The sequence below is a fragment of the Python bivittatus genome, unplaced genomic scaffold, assembly GCF_059951505.1.
Source record: "Python bivittatus isolate LINGU-HERP-01145 unplaced genomic scaffold, Pbiv_v1 ctg000030_np1212, whole genome shotgun sequence".
NCBI classification, from domain to species: domain Eukaryota; kingdom Metazoa; phylum Chordata; class Lepidosauria; order Squamata; family Pythonidae; genus Python; species Python bivittatus.
Window position 1 is genome coordinate 3,043,937 of NW_028277031.1, and position 16,945 is coordinate 3,060,881.

Below are 16,945 nucleotides of genomic sequence, written 5' to 3' on the forward strand. Positions count from 1 at the left end.
TCCATTTTGGGATGCAGTTCTTCATTTCTTCCCATGTCTTTGGTTGGAGGTTGTGCTATCTGTGGGTTCTGGCCCATAAGTAGGTTTAGATATCTAATGGTTCTGCATCAAAGTGGTTCTCCTAGGATAGAGAAGAAAGTTGGGAAGAGCCCACCCTGTAGTCCAAGTGAAGAGGAGTGCAACCTGTGTGACATCCCCTGGGAGCTCTTGCATGCAGAAATCTCCGTGACTATGAACTGTTGAGACACTTTTTGTTGTTACTTGTGTCATTTTAGTGTCTCAAGGCTTAGTGAAGCACATGACCAAATGTCAGAAACCTCAAAGAGAGCTGTGGTGCTCTGGATTATTCAGTATCTCAAGGAATTTAAAGGTAATCTGAAGTAACCAATCCTATTTAAGAGATGTCTCCCCTGGAGTGATCTCCAATCATAGCTGTTCCATTACTCATTCCCTAATGGCAGCCACTTGTGAGGTGGTCACTGCTATGTGTCATAGCATGAGGTGTGCTTCAATGTCCTTCTCAGAGGGATGCAGGTGAGGTGGACACAGGAAGAGAGAGATAGACACCTAAAATTCACACAAGAAATGTGCTGCTCTAGGAAAGAGGGAATCACTTCGGATTTGTCACACATACTATTCTGCTGCCCCAAAGAGCTATTTCTATGAACCTAAGCATAGTCAAGCCATTTTAGGGTGGGATGGGTGCATCATTGTGAAATCTGAAAGGCCAGTTTGGGGACAGATCATTCTGGAGAAGGTCTACATATGTGGCTGCTAAGAGTCAACACAGACTTGACAGCACATAATTGATTTCTGAGAGAGACTTCTCAGCCCCCCCAATTAAAAAAACAATGTCCATTTGGTGGGGATGAGAATGAGGGGTAGTTGTAAATAGAAGAGTAGCTATGCCTTGAGTTGGTTGAAGGGGAGGGTCACGCTCTCCTCAGTGTGGGGGATTGCAATGTAAGACATAATGTTGGCATTGGATAAATTCAGTATTTCATGAGTCTTCTTGCTCCTTATTCAGCCTATCGCATGGAGCCTAGTGGTGAATGGATCCAGCAGGCTTGGGGCTTGTTCTTCCATGATGCCACCTTAAGAGAAGTAAAATCCACCCATGAGAAATTTGAACCTGTGAGTTTGATCTATTGCTTAGCAACTAATTCAAACAATAAATACTTGTGGGGGCAGAAGGTATGCATGTATTTTCAAATTGATTTGAAATACCTACTTTGAACCTTATGCAAACAACCTTAGAGAAGGTCAACTTTTTTTCATGTGTCTCTACAGCTGCTTTAAGAAATCCATGCCCTTGAAACACAGCTTGAGTGAATAGCAAACAGGTGCTGTACTTCCGTGAGGTCCAAAGCAATTGATACCACTGTTTTCCAAGCAGCTCTGGTTGCCAGTGTGCTTCCATGTGCAATTAAGTGTGTTGGTTGTCACCTATAAAGCCCTTCATGGCACTGTAAGCAAAAACATGCTGAATTCCTGGCTGTTCCTTCAGCCCTTGGGTTAGGGTGGACATTGAGACCTGTAGAATGTTATTGGACTTACTTGTTTCCTCTTCTGGATGCAAATGGTCTATGCTTTTACTGCTTTCAGCTTTTAACACCTAGAGTCTTATGGAATTGGGTGGCCTCTAAATTGCACAAATAAATTTTAAAATAAATTCTTAATAATTTTTGAAGCCTGCACATTCCTCAAGATCAGTACAAGAAATTGTGTTGAAACAAAGGCATAAATCAAAAGATTACCATGAACAGAAGATACGGAGCTGGCACCCAAGCTAACTCAACAACTAGGGAAAACTCAACAAAGCAGTTTCCCTGTAGTACCCTCCTTTTTATTTTCAAATCAAAGAAAGAGCTGACTAGTGACCAGGAATCATCTCTATTTTCTAGTTTCCTCTCTTACGCCTCCTGAATGTTCACCAGCTGATCGACTTTGTTGCAACATCGAACACATTGGTCAATGTGACCATGATGATGCATGTTCTTTCGACCCTAAAGGATGAACGCTCTGAAATCCCTCTTGCCAAAATGGATGAATTCCTGACAAGGCTCAATTTGGTCATTGAACAGGTAATTTCTAAGAAAAATATGGGGAATATTTTGCAGGTAGGGTCACATTCTCTCACGGATCATCTGTTGGGGCTGCATGCCACCAAGGGGGAGGGCTACTCCCAAAAGAGTGGGCCCTTTTCTCTTTTTTTTAATTTCTTCCCCAGCAAGCTGTTAGGTAAGGAGCAAATTATTCTTGCTGGGTTTCTGAGCTGATGTCTTGCAGGGACACACAGGAACTTGGGGGTCTGTAGTTGCCCGTCCCCATTATAAAACATTAAATTTATCTTAAATGTAACTTATACATAGCAATTTGCATCATATGCATTGTGGCATTATTACACAAATGATTTGCCTGATGATTGGAGATATAAACTGAACAAATAAATTTAAATTGGCACAAATTATACAATTTGCCTGATTTGCGTAATGCATCTTCACATAAATAATGTAAATTGCATTGCTGACATAATTTCATATTTAATAGCAATTCGTGAAGAATGGAAATCTCCTTGAATAGTCCATTAAATCATGGTCTCACTGTGCAGTTTGTAAATCAGTAAATCATTTCCACAGCAAAGTATTATTTGTTTTCCTACAGTTTTCTTGCATGAATATTTTGCAGGCAAATTGTGTTAATGCCTGATCTTTGTTACAAAATTTACAGAAGGGTGCTGTCTAATTTAAAATATGGACTAAATGAATGTTCACTGCACGCTGCCTGCCCTACTCACAGTCTAATGGAGGGTACCCTCCAGCTGAGTGCCTCCGTATATGTGAAGAAGAGCTTGGCAACCTCACTCTTTTCTTTCCTTCTTTCCGAAACTCTCCTTGCAGAAGAACATTCTGGGCCTCAGCAATGCTAAGGTGCGGCTGGAAGTGCTGAGTACCATTTTTACAAACCTGGCACGCTATTTCTACAAATTCACAGCTTTAGACTACAATTCCTGGTTCCTGAATAAACTAAAATTCCTTTTGCCCAGCATAAATGTGAATTTGTTGCAGCTGATACCACTTGATATCAGTTTTTCTGTCTACAGAGCCATGTAAGTATGACCTTTCATTCCCCAGCCTAGTGCCCTCCCCCTTAAGATCAATCTGCTCAAACTTTCATTGACACACATCCCTCTTTGTATATTGAGCGCTGAAGTTGATGGATTGGCAAAAGGAAGCCCTTCACACGGCCTAACGCATCATTGTGGAATTTGCTGCCGTTATAGATTTGATGTAATGCTTTTACTTTGATGTTACATGGGTCTGACCATGGTTTAGGTGGCTTTGCAGGAGGAGGAGAAGTCTATTACAATCATAGAATCACAGAATTGGATGGGACCTCAGAGATCTTCTAGTCAACCATTGCTCAGTACAGGATCATCTTTGACAAATAAACATCCATCCTCTGTTTGAAGACCTCTAGTGAGCCAGTTCGGTGTCGTGGTGAAGGCTAGAAACCGGGAGACTATGAGTTCTAGTCCTGCTTTAGGCACGAAGCCAGTCGCTCTCTGTCAGCCCTAGGGAGCAGGCAATGGCAAACCACTTCCAAAAAACCTTGCCAAGAAAACTGCAGGGACTTGTCCAGGCAGTCTCCAGGAGTCCACACTGACTTGAAGGCACATTTCACACAGTGAAACAGAACTCACAAAATCTTGTGGCAGCCTGTGGTACCAACTGACACCCCATGTTAGTGATAGGGATTTTTTTCCTGCTTATACATTTTTATTGAGTTTCAGAAAAAAGTAAAATACAAAAAGAGAAAGAAAAAAGCAAAAGAGAGAAAAATGCAAAAAAAGCAAAGTAACTTCTGACATTATTTTGTACAGGCATAAGTATAAAATAAATTCACCTCTTATTCCAATATCTAAAAATTCACATAATAAAAACTATCCTTTACGCTAACATTTAAAAAAAAATACAAAATAAGTCTATATCAGCAAAAATATAAAAAGAATAATACAAGATATTTCTGTAGTTATAGAATAAATCAGTCATCAAATCCCAAAATCAAAATTTCATTTTTTTGTGTATCAAGTAAAAAGTCCAAGAGTGGTTTCCAAATAGAAACAAAAGTAGACAATGTCCTTTCTTTGATCAAAGTAGTCAGTTTCGCCATCTCCGCCAATTCCATTAATTTCAGTATCCATTCTTCAGCTATAGGTATTTGTAGATTCTTCCATTTTTGCGCATATAAAAGTCTTGCTGCCATTATCATATAAAGAAACCAATTTCCATATTTGCTTTCTATCTGTTTGTCCATCATACCTAAAAGAAAGGTCTCTGGTTTCAATTGTATATCCATTTTAAAAAATTTTTGAATCAAAATACATATCATGTCCCAATATTTCTTAGCTTTTTCACAGGTCCACCATAAATGATAAAAGGCACTTTAACACTGATTGCATTTCCAACATACCTTTGAGATTCCTTTATACATCTTAGACAGCTTATCCAGTGTCAGATACCAACGGTACATCATTTTATAGAAATTTTCTTTTAAGTTATAATTAAGAGTAAACTTCAAACCTTATATTTTCCCATTGATCCAGCATTATATCTGAATTTTTTTGCCCATTGGAACATACAGTCCTTAACATATTCATCTTCCAAACTCATCTTTAACAAATATGTATACATTTTAGCAATAACATGTTCATCATTAGTACATAAAGCATATTCAAACTCCATTTTCTCCAAGGTAAATTCATAACTTTTCTTATCCAATTTAAATCTTTCCAAAAGCGGTGCATAGGTAAATATGACCTTCCAATTCTGATTCTTCCCTCTTCTTCACATTAGGCTCTCCTTCAGAAAATGATAATAGATTTGCATATGTCAGCCATGGTTGTTTAAGTGTCATTTTTCTTCTATAGAAAGCTTCTTGGGGTGACAACCACAAAGGGATTTTTGAAGACAATCTTACCTTGTATCTGTTCCAGACTCTCAATATGGCACGCCTAATAAAATGATTCTTAAAATCAATATTTTATTGATATTTTAAATCAATTATTTTTAAATAAAAATGCTTTATTTTATTCACTTTGTCATACCATAAATATCCATGCCATCCAAATCTTAAATCATGTCCTTCTAACTCCAATAACCTCTTTTTTTTTAAAGTCACCCACTCTTTCTTCTATTCCAGACAGCAAGCATCAAAATGTAACTTTAAATCTGGAAGGACTAACCCACCTCTTTCTTTAGCATCCTGTAAAAGTTTATATTTTATTTCTGGTTTTTTACCTTGCCATACAAAGTTAGAGATATCTTTTTGCCATGTTTAAATGGTACATAATTTGTCAATATTGGTACTGTCTAAAAAAGAAAAAGCATTCTAGGTAAAACATTCATCTTAATTACTGAAATTCTACTTTACAATAACAATTGTAACTTGTCCCATCTCATTAAGTCTTTTTTTAATATCATTCCAAACTTTAACATAGTTATTCCGGTATAACATACAATTCATAGTAGTCAGTGTAACTCCTAGATATTTAACCATCTTCTCAATTTTAAAACCAGACTTCTTCATCAACATTTCTTGATCATGTACAGTCATATTTTTAACCAACAACTTTGTCTTTTGTTTATTTACCTTAAATCCAGCAAGTGTACTAAAATCTTTCAATTTCTTCATTAAGCATTCAATTTCATGTTGAGGTTCCTGTAAAATCAGAACTGAATCATCGGCAAAAACTCTTAATTTTTAAACCTCTTTTTTGATTTGCAAGCCCTTTATATTCACATCTTCTCTAATATCTCTGTTTAACACGTCTAAAATTAAAATAAAAGGGGGACAAAGGACAACCTTGTTTTGACCCCTTCTGTATCTCACAAGTTTTTGTTAACTCATCATTAACAATAATACTTGAGTAAGAACTCATTAAACCATCTGGTCCAGAGGCTTTCCCTGTTTTGGCCTTTTCAATAGCTTCTGATATTTCAAAGGTAGTCACAGGACTGTTCATACTTTGTTTCTGAGATTGTGAGAGTTTTGGTAGGTTCTGTTTCTTTCAATATTTAATAAAATATTTATTTTATTAAATAAAAATTTAAAAATTTTCATTGTTCCAATGAAACCTCATTTCCTTCTTGAATTTTCATTATCATTTTCTTGTCTCTCTACTTTCTCAGTTTATATGCAAGCTATCTCCCTGGTTTATTTACAAATTCAAAATATTTTCGTTTTGTATATTTTAATTTACATAGATAATTGCTGTTGCAGAAGCTAACTTGATGCAAGATAGCAGAATCTGTTGATGCATTTTGTAGATCCTCTTCTTTTTTCTTTATTTCCTCTAAAATAACTTGAATTTTTTCTTGGTTCTTCCTTTTGAGTTCACGACCGTATTGAATGAAATAGCCTCTCATCGCTGCTTTACTAGCATCCCAGACAGTTTTTAACTTTGTTCCTTTATAAATTGTTATCAAAATATTCATTTAACCTTTTTTTACATTCATTCACCACCAGTTCTTTTTGTAATACTGATTCATTTAATCTCAAATATTTTTCATATTTTTTCTAATGTGTGTTTCTTGCAAATTATATTCTAATCTAATTTTCTCGAATAATGAAAACTGTTTCTTCTTTTCTGGGGGAAATTTGCCCCATTAATTTTCCCAGTTAAATATTTGTAATCCATAGTTAAGGAAACAATTTGTCAAAGTCTTCAGCTGTAGCACCCATCTCGGCAGTCTGTGCACCAGCCTCTTCTTCTAACTGTTGCTCTCCCTGTAAGTCCATTTCCGTTGATTCCTGTTGTAGTTCAGATCCATATCTTGCCAAAAAAATTTTGGCCTTTTGAACCGAATTTAATCTGAATCTTTGTTGTTGGAAGGTAAAAATCACCCCCTCCAATTTGCCCCAATGAAATGAAATCTTCCTCTTTTTTAAAATCTCTGTCAGAAAGGTATATTCCTTTCTCTTTCTCAAAATTCTGATAGGAATTTCTTTTAACACAATTATATCTGTACTGCCAATTTTTAATCTCGAATCAAAATGACGTTGTAGTACTTGTTCTCTTGCCATTCTTCTCAAAAAATAAACCATGACATCTCTAGGAAGTTTTCCAACAGTTGCAAAGTGTGAATTTATATGATATACCTTGTCCACTTCCTGTTCCATCCTCTCTTCCTCCCAGTTTAATAAATTGGACAGGGTAGTCACAACCAGCTGTCTAATATTCTCCTGCAGATTTTCTGGAATAGCTCTTAATCTTAGACAGAATTCATCTTCCCTAAGTTCAAGTAAGGCAAAATTATCCAGCCCTCTTTCCATTTCTGTGTCCTTGTTATCCATTCTGTTTTCCAATACCTCTACCTTGTCAGTAGTTCGTTTTACATCAGCAGCCATCTGTTCCATTTTTTATCCACTTTTTTAATTGTTTCAAATTTAGCGTCTATAGCCTGAGTGACTTTAACAGAAAAGTCATCGAACATCTAAGAAGTCAAAGTCCCCATATCCATGTCTCTACAATCTCTTAGATGCCATTTTTCAAATATAATAACCTGAAAAAATCAGCCAGAAAAAAGTCAACCAGAAAAAACTTTCAGCAAGTCAGTTAGGCAATAGCTCATTCTAATGGTCAAAAAGCAAATTACCCCTTAAGAAAAAAAGAGAAAGGAAAAAAGTTGATGACAAATTCTGGAAGTCTTCAATTACCTTGTTTACAACTCTGCCCAATCAGTGCAAAGTAGATGAAAAAAAGACAACTTTCTCATGGAGATGTGTAAACCCAAATATAATACAACAAAAGCAAATTCACCAAAAAAGAAAAATGTCGATAAAAGAAAGAAAAAAAAAGTCCCTTGTTTCTTTAAAATTCCACAGTAATTCAAACTCCGTTTCTTTTTACATTTTAAGCAAAACTCAATATCCAATTAATTGAAAACCAGTAGTCCAGTAAAATACCTCCAGTTGCCAAAAGGAAATACTCCTGGGTCCTCATGTTAACTAAAAAATAGCAATCTAAAAGCAATGAAGAAATGGGAAGGTAGGATTTAGTGTCCTTTTTCTGAGCTTCAGTGCAGCTTGGAACTGGATGAAAATGCTGCCTCCCAGCTGCTGGTTTACCAGGCCATCACAAAAACCTTCACTTTGTGATCTCCTCACCAGGAACAGCCATCTGGAGGACATTTTGGTCAATTTCAAGGATTCTTCTTGGCTCCAGAGAATTCTTCAGGCTCAGGGGTTCCTGCCCAAGCCTCAAAGTTGCCTAGCCAATGATTCTCTTTGGAAGAGCCCAAAGGGAAATGTTCAATCCACCATTATTCCCACCGGAAATCGGAGATTTTTTCCCCTTTTTATTGTGTTAGTATAAATCTTGATACATAATATTTCAATACAATGATATTTATATAATATACTTAAATTCTTAGTAAATTCAAAGTATATTGTTTAGATAGCTTTTTCCTGTGTGCCTTGAAGTCAGTGTTTAGATACCTTAGAGTACTGGATATAAAAAAGGCAGGGAGTGGATATTCTATCATTATTAGTTACAATTTAGGATATCAGTGTTACGAGCATTTTGATTATTTGGGTTTTTCATTCAAAGTTAAGTATAACATTGGAAAGGAAGAAATGAAGGAGCACATACACCAAGGTATTTATTATACAATAAATGTGTGTGTTTATACATGTTAATAGAAAGAAAAAAATAGATGAACAAAACAAGTTTAACAAAATTAAAATACTAAAAAGAGAAAAAGAGAAAAAAGACAAAGAGAAGTTTTTTTTTTTTAAAAAAAAGGCTATTAAGTTTCTGATTTCCCCTTTTTTATACATCTCCTAATTTGCAATATTTATAAGCATTTAGGCTCCCTTAAAAGCCAGGCATAGGTGATTATATTTGCCATGCTGTGTGATGTATTGTATATACGGGAACCAGTTTTGCTTAAATGTGTTAGGCCCAGCCCAAGAAATAATGGTGAAATGGTCCAGTGGATTTCAGTTCCTTTATTTGCTTACACCATCTAGACAGAATCTTGCCAGACTAAATCTGTACTATTCTAACCTAGTGGATATACTAGGGAGTGGCTATCCTGAACCTCTTTTGCTTCCCACGCTCCTGCTCCGGACTGTGTTGTCTTTTGTCTCCTTTCCCTTCCTGGTGGCCTTGCTCTCTGTTGCTGTCCCCCACATCACCCTCCTCTTTGTAGATACATTCCATCACGAATCCAGTTAAACTTCTATTTTGCATATATGCTGTCAGTTTTGCCATAGCTGCATATTCACCAAGTTTAAGTTCCCAAGCAAGTATTATCAGAGTTGTGTCTTTCTTCCAATATTGAGCAAAATTTATTCTCACTGCTATAAGCATATATCTCATTTAATTATGATGTTTCTTGTTGATTTTTTCTGAGATTATTCTGGTAAGAAAAGTTGTGGTTTTATTTTGAATTTAATTTCCAGAATTTTCTACATTGTTCTATGTATGTATTTCCATTTTGGGTTTTTTTTGTTTACATGCCCACCACATGTAATAAAACGTTCCTTCTGTTTCATGGCATTTCCAACATCTATTAATGTATGATATATCTATCTTAGATATTATTGATAGGGTTGTACATCTATAGAACATTTTGTACCAATTTTCCCTTAGGTTACAACTTGGTGTAAATCTGATAGATTTAGTCCATAATCCTTTCCATTGTTGTGTTGTAACTGTTTCTTTAAAATTTTGCATCCATTTTATCATGATACAGAGACAGAACAAACAAAAAGCTGTATGATAAAATGGATGTAAGACATTAATCCATTTTATCATACATTAATCCATTTACATACATTAATCCATTACGACACACAGATAAGTTAAATAAAAGTTTATATATGTATCCTAATAGGTAATGTTGGTTTTGTAGTCATTTCAAATTCCGTTCCTTTTTTTTTTTTTTCTTAATGTCCCTCCTTCCCTCTTAAGATCTGATTTTATCATTTTGGCTATTTGTAAATACATCAATCATGGTATATTCCAGCCTTCACTAAGTAGTTCTTGCTGTGCTTTTAGTCTATTTGTATAATTTGAGTAGACCATATCTGCATATGTAATTACATTTCTTTTACTGCAATTAACTCCAGCATGAAAAGCATTTGAAGAAGAAGCTAGAGGTGAAATTGTTGGGCTTATTATTCCCTTTGTGGAATTCCATACTTTAACCAACTTTATTTAATAATATGTCCTTTAAAATTTTTATCCTCCTTTGTATCTCTGAACCAGAAGTATCTATGAAGGCCATTGGCTAAACCAGCTCATTTGGAGATTTTATCCACTGTTATCCATGACAGACAACTCGCTTGATGATAAAGTTTAAAATTTGGAAGGAAGAGGCCACCTCTCTCTTTAGAATCTTGCAGAGTTTTTTATTGGGCTAGCTTTTTTCTTACTCAGTATGAACTTACCAACCGCTTCTTGTCATTCTTAAGATTCCTTTCTAAAGAGAAGAGAAATTTGTGAAATTTTGATGGATGGAAATGGGATGGTCTGGTGTTCTTGCACTCTTTGAGTGACTGGCCAAGGTGTATGAGAATATGACTGTCTACAGTTGAATGACTTTTCTTCTCCTCCATTTCCTCATCTGATGGCAGTTTTGGAGGTCTGGACCAGGTCTATACAGAGTTACCTCAAGAGACATCTCTCCAGATCTACAGTTTGATGAAGACGATCATGAAACTCCAGCTCAATGTCTCAGGTGATCGTTTTAAGGAATTCAGTGGGATAATCTTTTAGCAACCCAGTTCTCGGAGTCTTGTTGGAACAGCCTATTTCTAAGAGCCTTTTCTCCTCTCGTTTTTAGGAACAGTATTTCCTGGCAGTTACAACAGCAGCCAAGGTTTTCTACAACTAATCTTTTACAGATTTGTACATTTTGCTAGTTATGCTGACTTCCTTTCATTGTATAAGGATTTTAATGGGGTAGGTAAACATAAGCAATCTTCAGAAAATCTTTTTGGTAGCTCAGAAATATATAGGAAGTAAGAAACAAATGTCTGGATAGATACATCATGCCAGTTTACAACAGTTCTCATTTTATTACTTACTAAATGACGTTGGTTAGAATGAAATATTTGTTATTTCACTACACTTGCTAATAACTAATGGGGTCAACTGTTAACTAGAAATTATTAAATTTAATTATAAAAAATACAAATGGGAAAAAATGCCTCTCTGTTTTCTTAAGACTGACTTCCAGAGAATTTCTTTGATACCTATGTAATCCGATAATTCTGTTAATTTATTCTCCAAGTTCGAGGTCCTTTCCCTCCTGTCCCCAAAGCAAATGGGAGAAATGATGGTCCTTACCAATGCCTTCAAAGATGAATTCCTGGCAATCCAAATTTTGGTGGAACTAGAAAGACACCCTTCTGAATCTATCGTGGATTTTATGGTTGAATTTAATGCTGCAGCAAAACAGGTAATATTTTTCTATTTTGACCCTTTTGCTATCGTGTTCTTCTTGTGTTAGATTATTTCTAACAATGGTAGACATCTCCTTTCATTGTTTGGTACAGTCAATACCAAAAGAATCAACAAAGCTCATGTTCTCTGTTCTTTTTCAATCTTGTCATTCAGTGGTAGGAGTCATACAAAACAGTTCAGATACAATCTCTAGCATGTTCAGGAGGAGTTTCAGGTTTTGGAAGGGTTTTTGCCTGAAAATCAGGACAGCTGCATCTGGAAGCATCTGCAGGAGAGGTTTAAAAAGGTTAAGATGCAGTCATAACCCCGAGTTATGTGCTGCATTATTATTATTATAATAATATAACCACATTATATTATTATATACACATATATAAATATAATGTTATTGCATTTTATTGATATACATTATTACATTATATAATTATTATAATATTATTGTTATATATCATATAATTAATATATAATAATATAACCACATCTGTGCATATTAAAAAGAGTCAAGGCTTTAGTTGTGCAGTCAGCTCCCCTGTCTCTCCTAGTTCTGAATTTAAAATTTCCAGGAGAAATCACCATCATGTTTTGAACATGCAAGCCAAGCAGGATCTTCCCTCTTTCTCTGGCAGAAGCACCTGACCGTCCTCTCGGACCTCCGGATCCGTGACTTAATTTTCAGGATGGTCTTCAAGACGCTCAAGTTCAGCACCTTTTCTGCTGAGCAATACTCCTTTTGGTTTGGCACTCAGCTCCAGCTGTTCCTGACAGCTTTATCACCCAAGGACTTGCAGCAGATCCCACTCGACATAGACTGCCAATCTCACCAGCACCTGTGAGTTCGAAATCATTTCTCCATCCATGCCCATGAAGCCTGGGGCACCTCCTAGTACTTCCCTTCACCCAGCGTCTGGGATTATATGTCACACCGTTTGCTTTTGGCTTACTGTTATTTCTGAACCCAGTTACTATGACTTGTTTGTAGACAGCGATTTGTGGCTTGTTCAACAAAGCAGGATGGAAACAAGCCATGGTTTTATGCAATGAACAGACCATGCCATAGTATTAAATTATGGACAAGCAGCAGGTCTTGGAGGTGGAGCGAATGAAAAAACTGGAGGAGGAACCATCAGTGACAGGGACTTAGGTCAGAGGAAAGACATCTGTCCTGCAGTTCCTATCTGCTTCCTTTCCACTGCTGTGGCACATTGTTTCAAGTGCTGTGGTATGTAAGGCTTCCCTTGGTCTAGAACCCACAATGAGGGCAGAATGCAGCACTGAGGGCTTTGAGTGGAATGCTGTACAAGCAGAGGTTATGGCTGGGTTGACAGCTGCCCCAGCTTTCTGTCTGCTCCTGAGCCCAAGGCCTTGCTTGGTATTAGCATAAAGTCAATGAAGTCTCCTTTGAATTGAGCCCAGCTCCTGGTAGCTCCATGCACAGATCCTTATCTCAGAAGGAGGAGGAAAGTGGTTTGCCCTTGCGTTCCTGCAAAAGTGTTTTGTTTTCTTCCTAGTCTTTCCTCCTTTCTTTCTTCCTAGACTCGCCTTCCTAGTCTAGCCTTCCTAGTCTACCCCAGTGATCTCCCATCCAAGGTCTAGCCAGGCCCAGTACTCTCCAGGTATTGCAGATGGCCAATTAGTAGCAACACAGACACAGGTCTTCCTTGTTAATGCAGGCCATCTGCACCTGGGAATGACTGCCCCTTGGCAAGACCCCCATGAAGATGTGTTTGGGGGATCTTTTAAAGACACCTTTTATGTTGCCCCTCCCCAGCCATTAACTTCCCCTAGTATCTGTCCTTCAAATGATTTTTTTTTAATCCATAGATTCATAAATCCATAGAATGTATAAGCTAGATGGTACCTTAGAGGTTACCTAGTCCAACCCCTTTGCAGTGCAGGAATCCCCCTTGTTACACCCAGCCTCTGTTTGCAAACCTCGAACTAAGAGTGCACCATTGCTCTAGGCAGATTATTCTATTGCTTCTTCCCCTTTCCTTTGTTTTTTATTCCAAAATGTTGTTTTTATGATTAAGGTAAAGAGTTTTACGTTTTTTTTAATTAGTTTTTTGTAGTGAGAAGTGGTACAGAGGTCCCTTAAATCAGTGTGAGCTTTCTGCTTGCTTTCTCCACCTCAGAGTGAATGCCATGGAGAAAGCATACGATGTCTTCACAGCAGAACAGAAGGAGGCTATTCACGGGAGGATCTTGAGCTACCTGAAAGTATATCAGGCGGGACAAGGTAGGGATTTAAGAATATCACACAATCTTCCCATCATTGCAGCCTGAAAATGTTGGACTGGAACACCCCTCATCCTGTACTGGTTGAGGATTATGACAACTACTTCAGCACAAGGGGAGGATGTGAAGTTGGGCAAGGCAATATAACAAAATGCATTGCATCAGACCGAGAGTATTTGCCCTGAGGCAGAAAAGGGTCTCTCTGCCACCCCAGTGTCTAAAATCTGGATTCCCAGTGACTTCATGGATGAGTCCTTAAAGTGGTTGTTTTGGCAACAATTTGGAAGTTTCTTGCTCCCTTTGTCTGGAATGCATTTTTCAACCTGACCGTCTAGCTTACAGCCCTGGGATTTTCTGGTGGTCTCCCATCCTAACAGTGAGCAGGTCTTACGGTGCTTTTTTCAAAATCAGTGATGCTTATCCATGATGGTGTCCCAACCAGAGCTGGCCACAAATAGCTTGCTTGCTTATCTATCTATCTATCTATCTATCTATCTATCTATCTATCTATCTATCTATCTATCATCTATCTATCTATCATCTATCTATCTATCTATCTATCTATCAATCGATCAATCAAATTTATATGGCCACCTATCTCACACAAGGTGACTCTAGGCGCAGCATACAATAAAACCAACTATTAAGACCAAATAAAAACCAATTAAAACAATTAAATAATTAACATAAGTAAAAACAAGATTGCGAGAGGCTAAATTAAATGTCATACATGGTGCAACCAACGCGCAGGCTCTCAGCTGCCAGGGGATTCCCAGGCCTGATGAAAAAAAACATGTTTTCAGGGCTTTCTGAAACCTCACCTGGGGGGATGATGTTCCAGAGGGTGGGCACCACAGCCGAAAAGGCTCATCTCACGTCAGATGGAACTCCTTAGCAGTTGGGACCCTCAACATGCCTTTCCTGATTTTTGAAAATCTCCACAAAGTTTTTGGGAAGAGAAATTAGCTGGACTTCTCTAGTGGAAGAAAAAAATGACACCCAGTAACAAGCCATGATGACATCATATGTGCATCAAGACATAATCACACAAATTATGTTAATTATGTATTTGCACTCATTGTTACATTTTTTGTGTGATGAAGTCATGATGCCCATGACATCACTTGCCAACTCTTACCCGCCACACACACACCCCTCACTTCTTGAGGAGAGGCTCTGGCCCCTTCGGGGGAACAGGGTTTATTGGAATGCCACTGGGGAGAGGAGGGTCCAACAGAAAACTGGGCTCTGGCAAGTATTCCTGGGCCCCTTTACTATTAAATGAATGCCATAGCACCACATTCCACCCAGGAGAATTTCACTGAAATTCTGTGCTCCTTTGGAAGAAATTTCGGAAATTTCCTTTCATCCAATTAAATGAGAACTGGTAGGGGAAAAAGTAATGCTCGGCCCACACTAATCCCCTCATCAAGGGTGTCCAAAAGGCAAGAGAATGCAAGAGAAGTCCTTGTTTGCATACCTGCACCAATGGCAGTTCAGGAGGGATCACAGTGGACCCCCATCTGACCTACCAGGTTAAACCGTAGAAGCCTTCACCCCTGGGGTTTCTAAAAATTTCTCTACTCCTGCTGTAGTCTGTGGTAGGATGCTAGATGAACTTTTGTTGAAAAGGTCAGCTGTAACGGTTGCTCTGGGGAAACTGGGGTACAGACTCCCTGTGATCTTTGCTGCCTCCTAGGTACCACCTGCTCTCCAGATGCCAACAGCACCCAGTGGCTCCTCAGCAACTATGGCCGATTCAGAGCCCTCGCAAGCATTGAGGAGCTCTTGGCAGTGAACGTGAATTTTAATGCGGTGAGTGAACCTGTGTAATTGTGAAGTTAACAAGCAAACAAGAAACCCTTGGAGGATAGACTGGGTCAGCACTTACCATCACTTACACCAAAGGTGGATAGTTCTCTTGCCTACCCAAGGCCCAGGGCCTCAAGGCCACTTGCTTAGTTTTTTTCCCCCCTACATTTGTCCTTCTGCTGAATTTATTTTGAGCATCTTGAATCTTCTAAGGAAAACTGGAAGCTGCTTTAGAAATCAGTGCATTGGCTCAGTCTGATGCTTTGTCGTTGTTCCCCATGATTCCAGGCAGGATATTGCACATCAGGTGCCCAAACCCTGAGCTTCAGCTCTTCCCAGATAAAGGTGTCCCCTATCTTTCTTCTGGAGCAAAGCCTTATCTGAAAGACCCAGCTGGGAAAGTAAATACAACCTTTGTAAACTTGCTTCAGCCTATCACACATTTCCTATTCTTGACAGGATCCCAAGCAATCCACCAGTCAGCAACAGGCCTAAAAATCATCACGTTCTCATCATTTGCAGCAACAAAATCTGCATTTTGATTTCCTTTGATGCAGGGACATTCCTAGAGGATGGTGGTAAAAAAGTCAGGATGGTGCCCACATGATTGAAGGCCAGCCCAGAAGACATAAAAAAGAGATGGTGCGATCACAGCTGCCATCTTGATTTTTTGACCCCACCTCCCAGACGCCCCCTGAACATCCCTGCCAGTGGCATCCATGAAGGGACAAAGGAAGGATCAGACTGGCATAAGCAGTGTCACCTTTTCTGCATACATTCTGGCATTACATCCTCCCCAGAAGGGCAGAGCTTGCAACACAACGTCACAGTGCTGCTTGCAGCAAAACCCCACAGATCTACTGACCTATTTGGATTCAATGTAATTGAATGGAAATATGTCATTAAATGATTGTGGAACATGAATTATGGATTCAGTGTATATGATCCTTTCCAAAACACAATGTGATGGCCACATTGGAAGGGACTTGGAAGGGACCCTGATTTGTGTACCTCTGTTCTACGTGTATGTGCAGAGGTTGTACTCATTTACATATAAGATGTTTGGGGGAATAACTGAGGATGGGGAGGAGAGAGGAGTGTGGACATGCTGACGAAGGGGCCCTGAGAGACTGACCTGCCTCCTGCTGCAAACCTGGGTCCCATAAAGTTACCTGTCTCTCCAAAAAGTGAGACCGCATCGACAACAAGAGACAGGGAAGTTTCACTTACAATCCTTCTCTGCTTAGTCATTCCTAGCTGTCCTGCCACTCAAGAATGAGAAAGCTTCAAGTAAGCCATATGGAACATGCACTTGCAGTTGCTAGTAAAATTTCCTTTGAATCAATTGCAGCTTCTAGCGACTTTATGCATATGTTCATGTATTTTTCTAACAACAGTTTAGAAGTGGTTTCCCTGCCTTTC

General features: G+C 38.3%; 1 protein-coding gene across 1 annotated transcript in view; it reads left to right on the top strand.

Annotated features, from left to right (window-relative positions):
• The window catches only part of LOC148216955 (uncharacterized), an 84,683-nt gene that overhangs the window by 36,885 nt on the left and 30,853 nt on the right, over window positions 1–16,945 (top strand). The window lies entirely within an intron of this gene.